General features: G+C 51.8%; 14 non-coding genes across 14 annotated transcripts; all 14 read right to left on the reverse strand.

Moving 5' to 3' along the window:
* Nucleotides 1-74: 74 nt before the first annotated feature.
* LOC126307676 (5S ribosomal RNA) lies at nucleotides 75-193 on the reverse strand. Its single transcript, XR_007553664.1, has one exon. It is a non-coding gene; the product is annotated as a 5S ribosomal RNA (ribosomal RNA).
* Nucleotides 194-1,463: 1,270 nt separating this feature from the next.
* On the reverse strand, nucleotides 1,464-1,582 carry LOC126308213 (5S ribosomal RNA). The gene has a single exon (XR_007554128.1). It is a non-coding gene; the product is annotated as a 5S ribosomal RNA (ribosomal RNA).
* A 1,278-nt stretch (nucleotides 1,583-2,860) lies between these two features.
* LOC126308225 (5S ribosomal RNA) lies at nucleotides 2,861-2,979 on the reverse strand. The gene has a single exon (XR_007554139.1). It is a non-coding gene; the product is annotated as a 5S ribosomal RNA (ribosomal RNA).
* Nucleotides 2,980-4,262: 1,283 nt separating this feature from the next.
* Nucleotides 4,263-4,381, reverse strand: LOC126307792 (5S ribosomal RNA). The gene has a single exon (XR_007553769.1). It is a non-coding gene; the product is annotated as a 5S ribosomal RNA (ribosomal RNA).
* A 1,270-nt stretch (nucleotides 4,382-5,651) lies between these two features.
* LOC126307793 (5S ribosomal RNA) lies at nucleotides 5,652-5,770 on the reverse strand. Its single transcript, XR_007553770.1, has one exon. It is a non-coding gene; the product is annotated as a 5S ribosomal RNA (ribosomal RNA).
* A 1,270-nt stretch (nucleotides 5,771-7,040) lies between these two features.
* On the reverse strand, nucleotides 7,041-7,159 carry LOC126308238 (5S ribosomal RNA). The gene has a single exon (XR_007554150.1). It is a non-coding gene; the product is annotated as a 5S ribosomal RNA (ribosomal RNA).
* A 1,271-nt stretch (nucleotides 7,160-8,430) lies between these two features.
* On the reverse strand, nucleotides 8,431-8,549 carry LOC126307677 (5S ribosomal RNA). Its single transcript, XR_007553665.1, has one exon. It is a non-coding gene; the product is annotated as a 5S ribosomal RNA (ribosomal RNA).
* Nucleotides 8,550-9,829: 1,280 nt separating this feature from the next.
* Nucleotides 9,830-9,948, reverse strand: LOC126308250 (5S ribosomal RNA). Its single transcript, XR_007554161.1, has one exon. It is a non-coding gene; the product is annotated as a 5S ribosomal RNA (ribosomal RNA).
* A 1,281-nt stretch (nucleotides 9,949-11,229) lies between these two features.
* On the reverse strand, nucleotides 11,230-11,348 carry LOC126307896 (5S ribosomal RNA). The gene has a single exon (XR_007553862.1). It is a non-coding gene; the product is annotated as a 5S ribosomal RNA (ribosomal RNA).
* A 1,280-nt stretch (nucleotides 11,349-12,628) lies between these two features.
* LOC126307724 (5S ribosomal RNA) lies at nucleotides 12,629-12,747 on the reverse strand. The gene has a single exon (XR_007553708.1). It is a non-coding gene; the product is annotated as a 5S ribosomal RNA (ribosomal RNA).
* A 1,270-nt stretch (nucleotides 12,748-14,017) lies between these two features.
* On the reverse strand, nucleotides 14,018-14,136 carry LOC126308262 (5S ribosomal RNA). The gene has a single exon (XR_007554172.1). It is a non-coding gene; the product is annotated as a 5S ribosomal RNA (ribosomal RNA).
* Nucleotides 14,137-15,416: 1,280 nt separating this feature from the next.
* LOC126308275 (5S ribosomal RNA) lies at nucleotides 15,417-15,535 on the reverse strand. The gene has a single exon (XR_007554184.1). It is a non-coding gene; the product is annotated as a 5S ribosomal RNA (ribosomal RNA).
* Nucleotides 15,536-16,818: 1,283 nt separating this feature from the next.
* LOC126308287 (5S ribosomal RNA) lies at nucleotides 16,819-16,937 on the reverse strand. The gene has a single exon (XR_007554195.1). It is a non-coding gene; the product is annotated as a 5S ribosomal RNA (ribosomal RNA).
* A 1,459-nt stretch (nucleotides 16,938-18,396) lies between these two features.
* On the reverse strand, nucleotides 18,397-18,515 carry LOC126307830 (5S ribosomal RNA). The gene has a single exon (XR_007553803.1). It is a non-coding gene; the product is annotated as a 5S ribosomal RNA (ribosomal RNA).
* Between the last annotated feature and the right edge of the window lie 1,083 nt (nucleotides 18,516-19,598).

Here is a 19,598-nt window from a genome sequence, read left to right on the forward strand (position 1 = left end):
TTTTTCGCACCTGAGAGTTTGTATGAAAAGAGGGCTGGCAGGTGTAGTGACATAAAATTTAAAAGAAGAGAGGGAGCCAACAGCACCCGGTGTTCCCACGCGGTCACCCATCCAAGTACTAACCGGGCCCGATGTTGCTTAACTTCGGTGATCGGACGAGAACCGGTGTATTCAACATGGTATGGCCGTTGGCGTCCTTATACAGTAGCCGCACGGCAGAAGAAGGCTTCGCCTCTCCTCCCAACACACGCAATCGCCGTTTTCGGTGGCGCATTTGACGCAAAGCACGTCCTTCCACCTCGAAGGCGACGCGCAGTGAGGCGCGCCGCCACGTGGGCCAAACGCACAACACAGCTGCTCGTTGCACCGCCTGTCATTCGTTTGGTTCGTGCGGCCTCCGACACTCGCGGGAGACGCACCTTATTATTGTTATCCGGCGCAGGGCTTGGGCGCGGCCGGGCGGCGGGGGGACTGCGCGGGGTGTGGCAGTGTCCTGCTGGACCGAGGGAAGCGTTCTCACCTGCCTGACACGCGTCGCGCTTCCAGATATTTGCGTAATTCGCACGGTGCATTCTCGGCTGTCCCGACTTGTCCCGACTTGTCCCGACTGCCGCTCGCTGCCGCTCGGGTCGCGGTCTATATGACAGCACAAGCTCGAGAAACATCTGCGAGATGGGCGCGGGCCGAACCGGCGTGTCCGAGGCGCCGTGTGCGGCCGTCCGGAGCTACCAGGGCAGCTCTGTGCTGCGCCGTGCCGTGGAAAGGTGCGAAAACATGCACACACGACACAGGCTGTTCGACAAAGCATCCATCTCTTGTAGCGACGAAAGGTAAATTTTTGTTTACAAATTTGCCGTTGTGCACTGCTACAAAACAATATGCCCTGACGTATTTCACAACATTTCTGTCACTTCATACTGTTTTGTTATTTCCAGAGACTCTTTGGAAGTCTTCCTTGGCGCACTCTTTTCAAACTGAGTTCCTTAATATCGTATCTTACGATAGTTTAAAATCAGTATGGAAGCATCTTTGTCACATGAGAAAGGTAGCATGAAAAAAGGGCTGGCAGGGGTAGTGACAAGAAAGCAAGAAATGAAGACAGCCAGAGTTCCCAGGCGGTCGCCGATCCGAATACTAACGTTGTTGCTTATCTTCAGTGGTCGGACAGGAACAGGTTTTTTTAATGTAGTTAGTTTTTGGAATTTAGCGCTCCTACAAAACAGTAGGCTCTGACGTATTTCAGGAGCACATCTGTCGATTCGCAGTGTTTCGTTATTTTCAACGAGTTCCTAGCACTCTTCCTCCGCGCATTTTGTTCAAACTGAGTTCATTACTGTAATTTCGCATCTTACGTTTAATACAGTGGTTTAAAATGCTTGTGGAAGCATCTTTTTCGCACCTGAGAGTTTGTATGAAAAGAGGGCTGGCAGGTGTAGTGACATAAAATTTAAAAGAAGAGAGGGAGCCAACAGCACCCGGTGTTCCCAGGCGGTCACCCATCCAAGTACTAACCGGGCCCGATGTTGCTTAACTTCGGTGATCGGACGAGAACCGGTGTATTCAACATGGTATGGCCGTTGGCGTCCTTATACAGTAGCCGCACGGCAGAAGAAGGCTTCGCCTCTCCTCCCAACACACGCAATCGCCGTTTTCGGTGGCGCATTTGACGCAAAGCACGTCCTTCCACCTCGAAGGCGACGCGCAGTGAGGCGCCGCCACGTGGGCCAAACGCACAACACAGCTGCTCGTTGCACCGCCTGTCATTCGTTTGGTTCGTGCGGCCTCCGACACTCGCGGGAGACGCACCTTATTATTGTTATCCGGCGCAGGGCTTGGGCGCGGCCGGGCGGCGGGGGGACTGCGCGGGGTGTGGCAGTGTCCTGCTGGACCGAGGGAAGCGTTCTCACCTGCCTGACACGCGTCGCGCTTCCAGATATTTGCGTAATTCGCACGGTGCATTCTCGGCTGTCCCCTTCCGTCCCGACTTGTCCCGACTTTGCTCGACTGCCGCTCGCTGCCCCTCGGGTCGCGGTCCATATGACAGCACAAGCTCGAGAAACATCTGCGAGATGGGCGCGGGCCGAACCGGCGTGTCCGAGGCGCCGTGTGCGGCCGTTCGGAGCTACCAGGGCAGCTCTGTGCTGCGCCGTGCCGTGGAAAGGTGCGAAAACATGCACACACGACACAGGCTGTTCGACAAAGCATCCATCTCTTGTAGCGACGAAAGGTAAATTTTTGTTTACAAATTTGCCGTTGTGCACTGCTACAAAACAATATGCCCTGACGTATTTCACAACATTTCTGTCACTTCATACTGTTTTGTTATTTCCAGAGACTCTTTGGAAGTCTTCCTTGGCGCACTCTTTTCAAACTGAGTTCCTTAATATCGTATCTTACGATAGTTTAAAATCAGTATGGAAGCATCTTTGTCACATGAGAAAGGTAGCATGAAAAAAGGGCTGGCAGGGGTAGTGACAAGAAAGCAAGAAATGAAGACAGCCAGAGTTCCCAGGCGGTCGCCGATCCGAATACTAACGTTGTTGCTTATCTTCAGTGGTCGGACAGGAACAGGTTTTTTTAATGTAGTTAGTTTTTGGAATTTAGCGCTCCTACAAAACAGTAGGCTCTGACGTATTTCAGGAGCACATCTGTCGATTCGCAGTGTTTCGTTATTTTCAACGAGTTCCTAGCACTCTTCCTCCGCGCATTTTGTTCAAACTGAGTTCATTACTGTAATTTCGCATCTTACGTTTAATACAGTAGTTTAAAATGCTTGTGGAAGCATCTTTTTCGCACCTGAGAGTTTGTATGAAAAGAGGGCTGGCAGGTGTAGTGACATAAAATTTAAAAGAAGAGAGGGAGCCAACAGCACCCGGTGTTCCCAGGCGGTCACCCATCCAAGTACTAACCGGGCCCGATGTTGCTTAACTTCGGTGATCGGACGAGAACCGGTGTATTCAACATGGTATGGCCGTTGGCGTCCTTATACTGAGCCGCACGGCAGAAGAAGGCTTCGCCTCTCCTCCCAACACACGCAATCGCCGTTTTCGGTGGCGCATTTGACGCAAAGCACGTCCTTCCACCTCGAAGGCGACGCGCAGTGAGGCGCGCCGCCACGTGGGCCAAACGCACAACACAGCTGCTCGTTGCACCGCCTGTCATTCGTTTGGTTCGTGCGGCCTCCGACACTCGCGGGAGACGCACCTTATTATTGTTATCCGGCGCAGGGCTTGGGCGCGGCCGGGCGGCGGGGGGACTGCGCGGGGTGTGGCAGTGTCCTGCTGGACCGAGGGAAGCGTTCTCACCTGCCTGACACGCGTCGCGCTTCCAGATATTTGCGTAATTCGCACGGTGCATTCTTGGCTGTCCCCTTCCGTCCCGACTTGTCCCGACTTTGCTCGACTGCCGCTCGCTGCCGCTCGGGTCGCGGTCCATATGACAGCACAAGCTCGAGAAACATCTGCGAGATGGGCGCGGGCCGAACCGGCGTGTCCGAGGCGCCGTGTGCGGCCGTTCGGAGCTACCAGGGCAGCTCTGTGCTGCGCCGTGCCGTGGAAAGGTGCGAAAACATGCACACAAGACACAGGCTGTTCGACAAAGCATCCATCTCTTGTAGCGACGAAAGGTAAATTTTTGTTTACAAATTTGCCGTTGTGCACTGCTACAAAACAATATGCCCTGACGTATTTCACAACATTTCTGTCACTTCATACTGTTTTGTTATTTCCAGAGACTCTTTGGAAGTCTTCCTTGGCGCACTCTTTTCAAACTGAGTTCCTTAATATCGTATCTTACGATAGTTTAAAATCAGTATGGAAGCATCTTTGTCACATGAGAAAGGTAGCATGAAAAAAGGGCTGGCAGGAGTAGTGACAAGAAAGCAAGAAATGAAGACAGCCAGAGTTCCCAGGCGGTCGCCGATCCGAATACTGACGTTGTTGCTTTTCTTCGGTGGTCGGACGGGAACAGGTCTTTCTTTAATGTAGTTAGTTTTTGGAATTTAGCGCTCCTACAAAACAGTACTCTCTGACGCGTTTCAAGAGCACATCTGTCGATTCGCAGTGTTTCGTTATTTTCAACGAGATCCTAGCACTCTGCCTCCGCGCATTCTTGTTCAAACTGAGTTCATAACTGTAATTTCGCATCTTACGTTTAATACAGTAGTTTAAAATGCTTGTGGAAGCATCTTTGTCGCACCTGAGAGTTTTTCATGAAAAGAGGGCTGGCAGGTGTAGTGACATAAAATTTAATAGAAGAGAGGGAGCCAACAGCACCCGGTGTTCCCAGGCGGTCACCCATCCAAGTACTAACTGGGCCCGATGTTGCTTAACTTCGGTGATCGGACGAGAACCGGTGTATTCAACATGGTATGGCCGTTGGCGTCCTTATACTGTAGCCGGAAGGCAGAAGAAGGCTTCGCCTCTCCTCCCAACACACGCAATCGCCGTTTTCGGTGGCGCATTTGACGCAAAGCACGTCCTTCCACCTCGAAGGCGACGCGCAGTGAGGCGCGCCGCCACGTGGGCCAAACGCACAACACAGCTGCTCGTTGCACCGCCTGTCATTCGTTTGGTTCGTGCGGCCTCCGACACTCGCGGGAGACGCACCTTATTATTGTTATCCGGCGCAGGGCTTGGGCGCGGCCGGGCGGCGGGGGGACTGCGCGGGGTGTGGCAGTGTCCTGCTGGACCGAGGGAAGCGTTCTCACCTGCCTGACACGCGTCGCGCTTCCAGATATTTGCGTAATTCGCACGGTGCATTCTCGGCTGTCCCGACTTGTCCCGACTTGTCACGACTGCCGCTCGCTGCCGCTCGGGTCGCGGTCCATATGACAGCACAAGCTCGAGAAACATCTGCGAGATGGGCGCGGGCCGAACCGGCGTGTCCGAGGCGCCGTGTGCGGCCGTTCGGAGCTACCAGGGCAGCTCTGTGCTGCGCCGTGCCGTGGAAAGGTGCGAAAACATGCACACACGACACAGGCTGTTCGACAAAGCATCCATCTCTTGTAGCGACGAAAGGTAAATTTTTGTTTACAAATTTGCCGTTGTGCACTGCTACAAAACAATATGCCCTGACGTTTTTCACAACATTTCTGTCACTTCATACTGTTTTTATTATTCCAGAGACTCTTTGGAAGTCTTACTTGGCGCACTCTTTTCAAACTGAGTTCCTTAATATCGTATCTTACGATAGTTTAAAATCAGTATGGAAGCATCTTTGTCACATGAGAAAGGTAGCATGAAAAAAGGGCTGGCAGGGGTAGTGACAAGAAAGCAAGAAATGAAGACAGCCAGAGTTCCCAGGCGGTCGCCGATCCGAATACTAACGTTGTTGCTTATCTTCAGTGGTCGGACAGGAACAGGTTTTTTTAATGTAGTTAGTTTTTGGAATTTAGCGCTCCTACAAAACAGTAGGCTCTGACGTATTTCAGGAGCACATCTGTCGATTCGCAGTGTTTCGTTATTTTCAACGAGTTCCTAGCACTCTTCCTCCGCGCATTTTGTTCAAACTGAGTTCATTACTGTAATTTCGCATCTTACGTTTAATACAGTGGTTTAAAATGCTTGTGGAAGCATCTTTTTCGCACCTGAGAGTTTGTATGAAAAGAGGGCTGGCAGGTGTAGTGACATAAAATTTAAAAGAAGAGAGGGAGCCAACAGCACCCGGTGTTCCCAGGCGGTCACCCATCCAAGTACTAACTGGGCCCGATGTTGCTTAACTTCGGTGATCGGACGAGAACCGGTGTATTCAACATGGTATGGCCGTTGGCGTCCTTATACAGTAGCCGCACGGCAGAAGAAGGCTTCGCCTCTCCTCCCAACACACGCAATCGCCGTTTTCGGTGGCGCATTTGACGCAAAGCACGTCCTTCCACCTCGAAGGCGACGCGCAGTGAGGCGCGCCGCCACGTGGGCCAAACGCACAACACAGCTGCTCGTTGCACCGCCTGTCATTCGTTTGGTTCGTGCGGCCTCCGACACTCGCGGGAGACGCACCTTATTATTGTTATCCGGCGCAGGGCTTGGGCGCGGCCGGGCGGCGTGGGGACTGCGCGGGGTGTGGCAGTGTCCTGCTGGACCGAGGGAAGCGTTCTCACCTGCCTGACACGCGTCGCGCTTCCAGATATTTGCGTAATTCGCACGGTGCATTCTCGGCTGTCCCGACTTGTCCCGACTTGTCCCGACTGCCGCTCGCTGCCGCTCGGGTCGCGGTCCATATGACAGCACAAGCTCGAGAAACATCTGCGAGATGGGCGCGGGCCGAACCGGCGTGTCCGAGGCGCCGTGTGCGGCCGTTCGGAGCTACCAGGGCAGCTCTGTGCTGCGCCGTGCCGTGGAAAGGTGCGAAAACATGCACACACGACACAGGCTGTTCGACAAAGCATCCATCTCTTGTAGCGACGAAAGGTAAATTTTTGTTTACAAATTTGCCGTTGTGCACTGCTACAAAACAATATGCCCTGACGTATTTCACAACATTTCTGTCACTTCATACTGTTTTGTTATTTCCAGAGACTCTTTGGAAGTCTTCCTTGGCGCACTCTTTTCAAACTGAGTTCCTTAATATCGTATCTTACGATAGTTTAAAATCAGTATGGAAGCATCTTTGTCACATGAGAAAGGTAGCATGAAAAAAGGGCTGGCAGGGGTAGTGACAAGAAAGCAAGAAATGAAGACAGCCAGAGTTCCCAGGCGGTCGCCGATCCGAATACTAACGTTGTTGCTTATCTTCAGTGGTCGGACAGGAACAGGTTTTTTTAATGTAGTTAGTTTTTGGAATTTAGCGCTCCTACAAAACAGTAGGCTCTGACGTATTTCAGGAGCACATCTGTCGATTCGCAGTGTTTCGTTATTTTCAACGAGTTCCTAGCACTCTTCCTCCGCGCATTTTGTTCAAACTGAGTTCATTACTGTAATTTCGCATCTTACGTTTAATACAGTAGTTTAAAATGCTTGTGGAAGCATCTTTTTCGCACCTGAGAGTTTGTATGAAAAGAGGGCTGGCAGGTGTAGTGACATAAAATTTAAAAGAAGAGAGGGAGCCAACAGCACCCGGTGTTCCCAGGCGGTCACCCATCCAAGTACTAACCGGGCCCGATGTTGCTTAACTTCGGTGATCGGACGAGAACCGGTGTATTCAACATGGTATGGCCGTTGGCGTCCTTATACTGTAACCGCACGGCAGAAGAAGGCTTCGCCTCTCCTCCCAACACACGCAATCGCCGTTTTCGGTGGCACATTTGACGCAAAGCACGTCCTTCCACCTCGAAGGCGACGCGCAGTGAGGCGCGCCGCCACGTGGGCCAAACGCACAACACAGCTGCTCGTTGCACCGCCTGTCATTCGTTTGGTTCGTGCGGCCTCCGACACTCGCGGGAGACGCACCTTATTATTGTTATCCGGCGCAGGGCTTGGGCGCGGCCGGGCGGCGGGGGGACTGCGCGGGGTGTGGCAGTGTCCTGCTGGACCGAGGGAAGCGTTCTCACCTGCCTGACACGCGTCGCGCTTCCAGATATTTTGCGTAATTCGCACGGTGCATTCTCGGCTGTCCCGACTTGTCCCGACTTGTCCCGACTGCCGCTCGCTGCCGCTCGGGTCGCGGTCCATATGACAGCACAAGCTCGAGAAACATCTGCGAGATGGGCGCGGGCCGAACCGGCGTGTCCGAGGCGCCGTGTGCGGCCGTTCGGAGCTACCAGGGCAGCTCTGTGCTGCGCCGTGCCGTGGAAAGGTGCGAAAACATGCACACACGACACAGGCTGTTCGACAAAGCATCCATCTCTTGTAGCGACGAAAGGTAAATTTTTGTTTACAAATTTGCCGTTGTGCACTGCTACAAAACAATATGCCCTGACGTATTTCACAACATTTCTGTCACTTCATACTGTTTTGTTATTTCCAGAGACTCTTTGGAAGTCTTCCTTGGCGCACTCTTTTCAAACTGAGTTCCTTAATATCGTATCTTACGATAGTTTAAAATCAGTATGGAAGCATCTTTGTCACATGAGAAAGGTAGCATGAAAAAAGGGCTGGCAGGGGTAGTGACAAGAAAGCAAGAAATGAAGACAGCCAGAGTTCCCAGGCGGTCGCCGATCCGAATACTAACGTTGTTGCTTATCTTCAGTGGTCGGACAGGAACAGGTTTTTTTAATGTAGTTAGTTTTTGGAATTTAGCGCTCCTACAAAACAGTAGGCTCTGACGTATTTCAGGAGCACATCTGTCGATTCGCAGTGTTTCGTTATTTTCAACGAGTTCCTAGCACTCTTCCTCCGCGCATTTTGTTCAAACTGAGTTCATTACTGTAATTTCGCATCTTACGTTTAATACAGTGGTTTAAAATGCTTGTGGAAGCATCTTTTTCGCACCTGAGAGTTTGTATGAAAAGAGGGCTGGCAGGTGTAGTGACATAAAATTTAAAAGAAGAGAGGGAGCCAACAGCACCCGGTGTTCCCACGCGGTCACCCATCCAAGTACTAACCGGGCCCGATGTTGCTTAACTTCGGTGATCGGACGAGAACCGGTGTATTCAACATGGTATGGCCGTTGGCGTCCTTATACAGTAGCCGCACGGCAGAAGAAGGCTTCGCCTCTCCTCCCAACACACGCAATCGCCGTTTTCGGTGGCGCATTTGACGCAAAGCACGTCCTTCCACCTCGAAGGCGACGCGCAGTGAGGCGCGCCGCCACGTGGGCCAAACGCACAACACAGCAGCTCGTTGCACCGCCTGTCATTCGTTTGGTTCGTGCGGCCTCCGACACTCGCGGGAGACGCACCTTATTATTGTTATCCGGCGCAGGGCTTGGGCGCGGCCGGGCGGCGGGGGGACTGCGCGGGGTGTGGCAGTGTCCTGCTGGACCGAGGGAAGCGTTCTCATCTGCCTGACACGCGTCGCGCTTCCAGATATTTGCGTAATTCGCACGGTGCATTCTCGGCTGTCCCCTTCCGTCCCGACTTGTCCCGACTTTGCTCGACTGCCGCTCGCTGCCCCTCGGGTCGCGGTCCATATGACAGCACAAGCTCGAGAAACATCTGCGAGATGGGCGCGGGCCGAACCGGCGTGTCCGAGGCGCCGTGTGCGGCCGTTCGGAGCTACCAGGGCAGCTCTGTGCTGCGCCGTGCCGTGGAAAGGTGCGAAAACATGCACACACGACACAGGCTGTTCGACAAAGCATCCATCTCTTGTAGCGACGAAAGGTAAATCTTTGTTTACAAATTTGCCGTTGTGCACTGCTACAAAACAATATGCCCTGACGTATTTCACAACATTTCTGTCACTTCATACTGTTTTGTTATTTCCAGAGACTCTTTGGAAGTCTTCCTTGGCGCACTCTTTTCAAACTGAGTTCCTTAATATCGTATCTTACGATAGTTTAAAATCAGTATGGAAGCATCTTTGTCACATGAGAAAGGTAGCATGAAAAAAGGGCTGGCAGGGGTAGTGACAAGAAAGCAAGAAATGAAGACAGCCAGAGTTCCCAGGCGGTCGCCGATCCGAATACTAACGTTGTTGCTTATCTTCAGTGGTCGGACAGGAACAGGCTTTTTTAATGTAGTTAGTTTTTGGAATTTAGCGCTCCTACAAAACAGTAGGCTCTGACGTATTTCAGGAGCACATCTGTCGATTCGCAGTGTTTCGTTATTTTCAACGAGTTCCTAGCACTCTTCCTCCGCGCATTTTGTTCAAACTGAGTTCATTACTGTAATTTCGCATCTTACGTTTAATACAGTGGTTTAAAATGCTTGTGGAAGCATCTTTTTCGCACCTGAGAGTTTGTATGAAAAGAGGGCTGGCAGGTGTAGTGACATAAAATTTAAAAGAAGAGAGGGAGCCAACAGCACCCGGTGTTCCCAGGCGGTCACCCATCCAAGTACTAACCGGGCCCGATGTTGCTTAACTTCGGTGATCGGACGAGAACCGGTGTATTCAACATGGTATGGCCGTTGGCGTCCTTATACTGTAGCCGCACGGCAGAAGAAGGCTTCGCCTCTCCTCCCAACACACGCAATCGCCGTTTTCGGTGGCGCATTTGACGCAAAGCACGTCCTTCCACCTCGAAGGCGACGCGCAGTGAGGCGCGCCGCCACGTGGGCCAAACGCACAACACAGCTGCTCGTTGCACCGCCTGTCATTCGTTTGGTTCGTGCGGCCTCCGACACTCGCGGGAGACGCACCTTATTATTGTTATCCGGCGCAGGGCTTGGGCGCGGCCGGGCGGCGGGGGGACTGCGCGGGGTGTGGCAGTGTCCTGCTGGACCGAGGGAAGCGTTCTCACCTGCCTGACACGCGTCGCGCTTCCAGATATTTGCGTAATTCGCACGGTGCATTCTCGGCTGTCCCCTTCCGTCCCGACTTGTCCCGACTTTGCTCGACTGCCGCTCGCTGCCCCTCGGGTCGCGGTCCATATGACAGCACAAGCTCGAGAAACATCTGCGAGATGGGCGCGGGCCGAACCGGCGTGTCCGAGGCGCCGTGTGCGGCCGTTCGGAGCTACCAGGGCAGCTCTGTGCTGCGCCATGCCGTGGAAAGGTTTGAAAACATGCACACAAGACACAGGCTTTTCGGCAAAGTATACATCTCTTGTAGCGACGAAAGGTAAATTTTTGTTTACAAATTTGCCCTTGTGCAATGCTACAAAACAATATGCCCTGACGTTTTTCACAACATTTCTGTCACTTCATACTGTTTTTATTATTCCAGAGACTCTTTGGAAGTCTTACTTGGCGCACTCTTTTCAAACTGAGTTCCTTAATATCGTATCTTACGATAGTTTAAAATCAGTATGGAAGCATCTTTGTCACATGAGAAAGGTAGCATGAAAAAAGGGCTGGCAGGGGTAGTGACAAGAAAGCAAGAAATGAAGACAGCCAGAGTTCCCAGGCGGTCGCCGATCCGAATACTAACGTTGTTGCTTATCTTCAGTGGTCGGACAGGAACAGGTTTTTTTTAATGTAGTTAGTTTTTGGAATTTAGCGCTCCTACAAAACAGTAGGCTCTGACGTATTTCAGGAGCACATCTGTCGATTCGCAGTGTTTCGTTATTTTCAACGAGTTCCTAGCACTCTTCCTCCGCGCATTTTGTTCAAACTGAGTTCATTACTGTAATTTCGCATCTTACGTTTAATACAGTGGTTTAAAATGCTTGTGGAAGCATCTTTTTCGCACCTGAGAGTTTGTATGAAAAGAGGGCTGGCAGGTGTAGTGACATAAAATTTAAAAGAAGAGAGGGAGCCAACAGCTCCCGGTGTTCCCAGTCGGTCACCCATCCAAGTACTAACCGGGCCCGATGTTGCTTAACTTCGGTGATTGGACGAGAACCGGTGTATTCTACATGGTATGGCCGTTGGCGTCTTTATACTGTAGCCGCACGGCGGAAGAAGGCTTCGCCTCTCCTCCCAACACACGCAATCGCCGTTTTCGGTGGCGCATTTGACGCAAAGCACGTCCTTCCACCTCGAAGGCGACGCGCAGTGAGGCGCGCCGCCACGTGGGCCAAACGCACAACACAGCAGCTCGTTGCACCGCCTGTCATTCGTTTGGTTCGTGCGGCCTCCGACACTCGCGGGAGACGCACCGTATTATTGTTATCCGGCGCAGGGCTTGGGCGCGGCCGGGCGGCGGGGGGACTGCGCGGGGTGTGGCAGTGTCCTGCTGGACCGAGGGAAGCGTTCTCACCTGCCTGACACGCGTCGCGCTTCCAGATATTTGCGTAATTCGCACGGTGCATTCTCGGCTGTCCCCTTCCGTCCCGACTTGTCCCGACTTTGCTCGACTGCCGCTCGCTGCCCCTCGGGTCGCGGTCCATATGACAGCACAAGCTCGAGAAACATCTGCGAGATGGGCGCGGGCCGAACCGGCGTGTCCGAGGCGCCGTGTGCGGCCGTTCGGAGCTACCAGGGCAGCTCTGCGCTGCGCCGTGCCGTGGAAAGGTGCGAAAACATGCACACACGACACAGGCTGTTCGACAAAGCATCCATCTCTTGTAGCGACGAAAGGTAAATTTTTGTTTACAAATTTGCCGTTGTGCACTGCTACAAAACAATATGCCCTGACGTATTTCACAACATTTCTGTCACTTCATACTGTTTTGTTATTTCCAGAGACTCTTTGGAAGTCTTCCTTGGCGCACTCTTTTCAAACTGAGTTCCGTAATATCGTATCTTACGATAGTTTAAAATCAGTATGGAAGCATCTTTGTCACATGAGAAAGGTAGCATGAAAAAAGGGCTGGCAGGGGTAGTGACAAGAAAGCAAGAAATGAAGACAGCCAGAGTTCCCAGGCGGTCGCCGATCCGAATACTAACGTTGTTGCTTATCTTCAGTGGTCGGACAGGAACAGGTTTTTTTAATGTAGTTAGTTTTTGGAATTTAGCGCTCCTACAAAACAGTAGGCTCTGACGTATTTCAGGAGCACATCTGTCGATTCGCAGTGTTTCGTTATTTTCAACGAGTTCCTAGCACTCTTCCTCCGCGCATTTTGTTCAAACTGAGTTCATTACTGTAATTTCGCATCTTACGTTTAATACAGTGGTTTAAAATGCTTGTGGAAGCATCTTTTTCGCACCTGAGAGTTTGTATGAAAAGAGGGCTGGCAGGTGTAGTGACATAAAATTTAAAAGAAGAGAGGGAGCCAACAGCACCCGGTGTTCCCAGGCGGTCACCCATCCAAGTACTAACCGGGCCCGATGTTACTTAACTTCGGTGATCGGACGAGAACCGGTGTATTCAACATGGTATGGCCGTTGGCGTCCTTATACAGTAGCCGCACGGCAGAAGAAGGCTTCGCCTCTCCTCCCAACACACGCAATCGCCGTTTTCGGTGGCGCATTTGACGCAAAGCACGTCCTTCCACCTCGAAGGCGACGCGCAGTGAGGCGCGCCGCCACGTGGGCCAAACGCACAACACAGCTGCTCGTTGCACCGCCTGTCATTCGTTTGGTTCGTGCGGCCTCCGACACTCGCGGGAGACGCACCTTATTATTGTTATCCGGCGCAGGGCTTGGGCGCGGCCGGGCGGCGGGGGGACTGCGCGGGGTGTGGCAGTGTCCTGCTGGACCGAGGGAAGCGTTCTCACCTGCCTGACACGCGTCGCGCTTCCAGATATTTGCGTAATTCGCACGGTGCATTCTCGGCTGTCCCGACTTGTCCCGACTTGTCCCGACTGCCGCTCGCTGCCGCTCGGGTCGCGGTCCATATGACAGCACAAGCTCGAGAAACATCTGCGAGATGGGCGCGGGCCGAACCGGCGTGTCCGAGGCGCCGTGTGCGGCCGTTCGGAGCTACCAGGGCAGCTCTGTGCTGCGCCGTGCCGTGGAAAGGTGCGAAAACATGCACACACGACACAGGCTGTTCGACAAAGCATCCATCTCTTGTAGCGACGAAAGGTAAATTTTTGTTTACAAATTTGCCGTTGTGCACTGCTACAAAACAATATGCCCTGACGTATTTCACAACATTTCTGTCACTTCATACTGTTTTGTTATTTCCAGAGACTCTTTGGAAGTCTTCCTTGGCGCACTCTTTTCAAACTGAGTTCCTTAATATCGTATCTTACGATAGTTTAAAATCAGTATGGAAGCATCTTTGTCACATGAGAAAGGTAGCATGAAAAAAGGGCTGGCAGGGGTAGTGACAAGAAAGCAAGAAATGAAGACAGCCAGAGTTCCCAGGCGGTCGCCGATCCGAATACTAACGTTGTTGCTTATCTTCAGTGGTCGGACAGGAACAGGTTTTTTTAATGTAGTTAGTTTTTGGAATTTAGCGCTCCTACAAAACAGTAGGCTCTGACGTATTTCAGGAGCACATCTGTCGATTCGCAGTGTTTCGTTATTTTCAACGAGTTCCTAGCACTCTTCCTCCGCGCATTTTGTTCAAACTGAGTTCATTACTGTAATTTCGCATCTTACGTTTAATACAGTGGTTTAAAATGCTTGTGGAAGCATCTTTTTCGCACCTGAGAGTTTGTATGAAAAGAGGGCTGGCAGGTGTAGTGACATAAAATTTAAAAGAAGAGAGGGAGCCAACAGCACCCGGTGTTCCCAGGCGGTCACCCATCCAAGTACTAACCGGGCCCGATGTTGCTTAACTTCGGTGATCGGACGAGAACCGGTGTATTCAACATGGTATGGCCGTTGGCGTCCTTATACTGTAGCCGCACGGCAGAAGAAGGCTTCGCCTCTCCTCCCAACACACGCAATCGCCGTTTTCGGTGGCGCATTTGACGCAAAGCACGTCCTTCCACCTCGAAGGCGACGCGCAGTGAGGCGCGCCGCCACGTGGGCCAAACGCACAACACAGCTGCTCGTTGCACCGCCTGTCATTCGTTTGGTTCGTGCGGCCTCCGACACTCGCGGGAGACGCACCTTATTATTGTTATCCGGCGCAGGGCTTGGGCGCGGCCGGGCGGCGGGGGGACTGCGCGGGGTGTGGCAGTGTCCTGCTGGACCGAGGGAAGCGTTCTCACCTGCCTGACACTCGTCGCGCTTCCAGATATTTGCGTAATTCGCACGGTGCATTCTCGGCTGTCCCCTTCCGTCCCGACTTGTCCCGACTTTGCTCGACTGCCGCTCGCAGCCCCTCGGGTCGCGGTCCATATGACAGCACAAGCTCGAGAAACGTCTGCGAGATGGGCGCGGGCCGAACCGGCGTGTCCGAGGCGCCGTGTGCGGCCGTTCGGAGCTACCAGGGCAGCTCTGTGCTGCGCCGTGCCGTGGAAAGGTGCGAAAACATGCACACAAGACACAGGCTGTTCGACAAAGCATCCATCACTTGTAGCGACGAAAGGTAAATTTTTGTTTACAAATTTGCCGTTGTGCACTGCTACAAAACAATATGCCCTGACGTATTTCACAACATTTCTGTCACTTCATACTGTTTTGTTATTTCCAGAGACTCTTTGGAAGTCTTCCTTGGCGCACTCTTTTCAAACTGAGTTCCTTAATATCGTATCTTACGATAGTTTAAAATCAGTATGGAAGCATCTTTGTCACATGAGAAAGGTAGCATGAAAAAAGGGCTGGCAGGGGTAGTGACAAGAAAGCAAGAAATGAAGACAGCCAGAGTTCCCAGGCGGTCGCCGATCCGAATACTAACGTTGTTGCTTATCTTCAGTGGTCGGACAGGAACAGGCTTTTTTAATGTAGTTAGTTTTTGGAATTTAGCGCTCCTACAAAACAGTAGGCTCTGACGTATTTCAGGAGCACATCTGTCGATTCGCAGTGTTTCGTTATTTTCAACGAGTTCCTAGCACTCTTCCTCCGCGCATTTTGTTCAAACTGAGTTCATTACTGTAATTTCGCATCTTACGTTTAATACAGTGGTTTAAAATGCTTGTGGAAGCATCTTTTTCGCACCTGAGAGTTTGTATGAAAAGAGGGCTGGCAGGTGTAGTGACATAAAATTTAAAAGAAGAGAGGGAGCCAACAGCACCCGGTGTTCCCAGGCGGTCACCCATCCAAGTACTAACCGGGCCCGATGTTGCTTAACTTCGGTGATCGGACGAGAACCGGTGTATTCAACATGGTATGGCCGTTGGCGTCCTTATACAGTAGCCGCACGGCAGAAGAAGGCTTCGCCTCTCCTCCCAACACACGCAAACGCCGTTTTCGGTGGCGCATTTGACGCAAAGCACGTCCTTCCACCTCGAAGGCGACGCGCAGTGAGGCGCGCCGCCACATGGGCCAAACGCACAACACAGCTGCTCGTTGCACCGCCTGTCATTCGTTTGGTTCGTGCGGCCTCCGACACTCGCGGGAGACGCACCTTATTATTGTTATCCGGCGCAGGGCTTGGGCGCGGCGGGCGGCGGGGGGACTGCGCGGGGTGTGGCAGTGTCCTGCTGGACCGAGGGAAGCGTTCTCACCTGCCTGACACGCGTCGCGCTTCCAGATATTTGCGTAATTCGCACGGTGCATTCTCGGCTGTCCCCTTCCGTCCCGACTTGTCCCGACTTTGCTCGACTGCCGCTCGCTGCCCCTCGGGTCGCGGTCCGTATGACAGCACAAGTACGAGAAGCATCTGCGAGATGGGGGCGGCCCGAACCGGCGAGTCCGAGGCGCCGTGTGCGGGCGTTCGGAGCTACCAGTGCAGCTCTGTGCTGCGCTCTGCCGTGGAAAGGTGCGAAAACATGCACACAAGACACAGGCTTTTCGGCAAAGTATACATCTCTTGTAGCGACGAAAGGTAAATTTTTGTTTACAAATTTGCCCTTGTGCACTGCTACAAAACAATATGCCCTGACGTTTTTCACAACATTTCTGTCACTTCATACTGTTTTTATTATTCCAGAGACTCTTTGGAAGTCTTACTTGGCGCACTCTTTTCAAACTGAGTTCCTTAATATCGTATCTTACGATAGTTTAAAATCAGTATGGAAGCATCTTTGTCACATGAGAAAGGTAGCATGAAAAAAGGGCTGGCAGGAGTAGTGACAAGAAAGCAAGAAATGAAGACAGCCAGAGTTCCCAGGCGGTCGCCGATCCGAATACTGACGTTGTTGCTTTTCTTCGGTGGTCGGACGGGAACAGGTCTTTCTTTAATGTAGTTAGTTTTTGGAATTTAGCGCTCCTACAAAACAGTACTCTCTGACGCGTTTCAAGAGCACATCTGTCGATTCGCAGTGTTTCGTTATTTTCAACGAGATCCTAGCACTCTTCCTCCGCGCATTCTTGTTCAAACTGAGTTCATTACTGTAATTTCGCATCTTACGTTTAATACAGTAGTTTAAAATGCTTGTGGAAGCATCTTTGTCGCACCTGAGAGTTTTTCATGAAAAGAGGGCTGGCAGGTGTAGTGACATAAAATTTAAAAGAAGAGAGGGAGCCAACAGCACCCGGTGTTCCCAGGCGGTCACCCATCCAAGTACTAACCGGGCCCGATGTTGCTTAACTTCGGTGATCGGACGAGAACCGGTGTATTCAACATGGTATGGCCGTTGGCGTCCTTATACAGTAGCCGCACGGCAGAAGAAGGCTTCGCCTCTCCTCCCAACACACGCAATCGCCGTTTTCGGTGGCACATTTGACGCAAAGCACGTCCTTCCACCTCGAAGGCGACGCGCAGTGCGGCGCGCCGCCACGTGGGTCAGACGCACAACACAGCTGCTCGTTGCACCGCCTGTCATTCGTTTGTTCGACAAAGTATCCATCTCTTGTAGCGATGGAAGGTAAATTTTTGTTTACAAATTTGCCGTTGTGCACTGCTACAAAACAATATGCCCTGACGTATTTCACAACATTTCTGTCACTTCATACTGTTTTATTATTTCCAGAGACTCTTTGGAAGTCTTCCTTGGCGCACTCTTTTCAAACTGAGTTCCTTAATATCGTATCTTACGATAGTTTAAAATCAGTATGGAAGCATCTTTGTCACATGAGAAAGGTAGCATGAAAAAAGGGCTGGCAGGGGTAGTGACAAGATAGCAAGAAATGAAGACAGAGGGAAACGTTCTCACCTGCCTGACACTCGTCGCGCTTCCAGATATTTGCGTAATTTGCACGGTTCATTCTCGGCTGTCCCCTTCCGTCCCGACTTGTCCCGACTGCCGCTCGCTGCCGCTCGGGTCGCGGTCCATATGACAGCACAAGTACGAGAAGCATCTGCGAGATGGGCGCGGCCCGAACCGGCGAGTCCGAGGCGCCGTGTGCGGGCGTTCGGAGCTACCAGTGCCGCTCTGTGCTGCGCTGTGCCGTGGAAAGGTGCGAAAACATGCACACAAGACACAGGCTTTTCGGCAAAGTATACATCTCTTGTAGCGACGAAAGGTAAATTTTTGTTTACAAATTTGCCCTTGTGCACTGCTACAAAACAATATGCCCTGACGTTTTTCACAATATTTCTGTCACTTCATACTGTTTTTATTATTCCAGAGACTCTTTGGAAGTCTTACTTGGCGCACTCTTTTCAAACTGAGTTCCTTAATATCGTATCTTACGATAGTTTAAAATCAGTATGGAAGCATCTTTGTCACATGAGAAAGGTAGCATGAAAAAAGGGCTGGCAGGAGTAGTGACAAGAAAGCAAGAAATGAAGACAGCCAGAGTTCCCAGGCGGTCGCCGATCCAAATACTGACGTTGTTGCTTTTCTTCGGTGGTCGGACGGGAACAGGTCTTTCTTTAATGTAGTTAGTTTTTGGAATTTAGCGCTCCTACAAAACAGTAGGCTCTGACGTATTTCAGGAGCACATCTGTCGATTCGCAGTGTTTCGTTATTTTCAACGAGATCCTAGCACTCTTCCTCCGCGCATTTTGTTCAAACTGAGTTCATTACTGTAATTTCGCATCTTACGTTTAATACAGTGGTTTAAAATGCTTGTGGAAGCATCTTTTTCGCACCTGAGAGTTTGTATGAAAAGAGGGCTGGCAGGTGTAGTGACATAAAATTTAAAAGAAGAGAGGGAGCCAACAGCATCCGGTGTTCCCAGGCGGTCACCCATCCAAGTACTAACCGGGCCCGATGTTGCTTAACTTCGGTGATCGGACGAGAACCGGTGTATTCAACATGGTATGGCCGTTGGCGTCCTTATACAGTAGCCGCACGGCAGAAGAAGGCTTCGCCTCTCCTCCCAACACACGCAATCGCCGTTTTCGGTGGCGCATTTGACGCAAAGCACGTCCTTCCACCTCGAAGGCGACGCGCAGTGAGGCGCGCCGCCACGTGGGCCAAACGCACAACACAGCTGCTCGTTGCACCGCCTGTCATTCGTTTGGTTCGTGCGGCCTCCGACACTCGCGGGAGACGCACCTTATTATTGTTAACCGGCGCAGGGCTTGGGCGCGGCCGGGCGGCGGGGGGACTGCGCGGGGTGTGGCAGTGTCCTGCTGGACCGAGGGAAGCGTTCTCACCTGCCTGACACGCGTCGCGCTTCCAGATATTTGCGTAATTCGCACGGTGCATTCTCGGCTGTCCCCTTCCGTCCCGACTTGTCCCGACTTTGCTCGACTGCCGCTCGCTGCCCCTCGGGTCGCGGTCCATATGACAGCACAAGCTCGAGAAACATCTGCGAGATGGGCGCGGGCCGAACCGGCGTGTCCGAGGCGCCGTGTGCGGCCGTTCGGAGCTACCAGGGCAGCTCTGTGCTGCGCCGTGCCGTGGAAAGGTGCGAAAACATGCACACACGACACAGGCTGTTCGACAAAGCATCCATCTCTTGTAGCGACGAAAGGTAAATTTTTGTTTACAAATTTGCCGTTGTGCACTGCTACAAAACAATATGCCCTGACGTATTTCACAACATTTCTGTCACTTCATACTGTTTTGTTATTTCCAGAGACTCTTTGGAAGTCTTCCTTGGCGCACTCTTTTCAAACTGAGTTCCTTAATATCGTATCTTACGATAGTTTAAAATCAGTATGGAAGCATCTTTGTCACATGAGAAAGGTAGCATGAAAAAAGGGCTGGCAGGGGTAGTGACAAGAAAGCAAGAAATGAAGACAGCCAGAGTTCCCAGGCGGTCGCCGATCCGAATACTAACGTTGTTGCTTATCTTCAGTGGTGGGACAGGAACAGGTTTTTTTAATGTAGTTAGTTTTTGGAATTTAGCGCTCCTACAAAACAGTAGGCTCTGACGTATTTCAGGAGCACATCTGTCGATTCGCAGT

The sequence above is a fragment of the Schistocerca gregaria genome, unplaced genomic scaffold (assembly GCF_023897955.1).
Source record: "Schistocerca gregaria isolate iqSchGreg1 unplaced genomic scaffold, iqSchGreg1.2 ptg000355l, whole genome shotgun sequence".
Taxonomy (NCBI): Eukaryota; Metazoa; Arthropoda; class Insecta; order Orthoptera; family Acrididae; genus Schistocerca; species Schistocerca gregaria.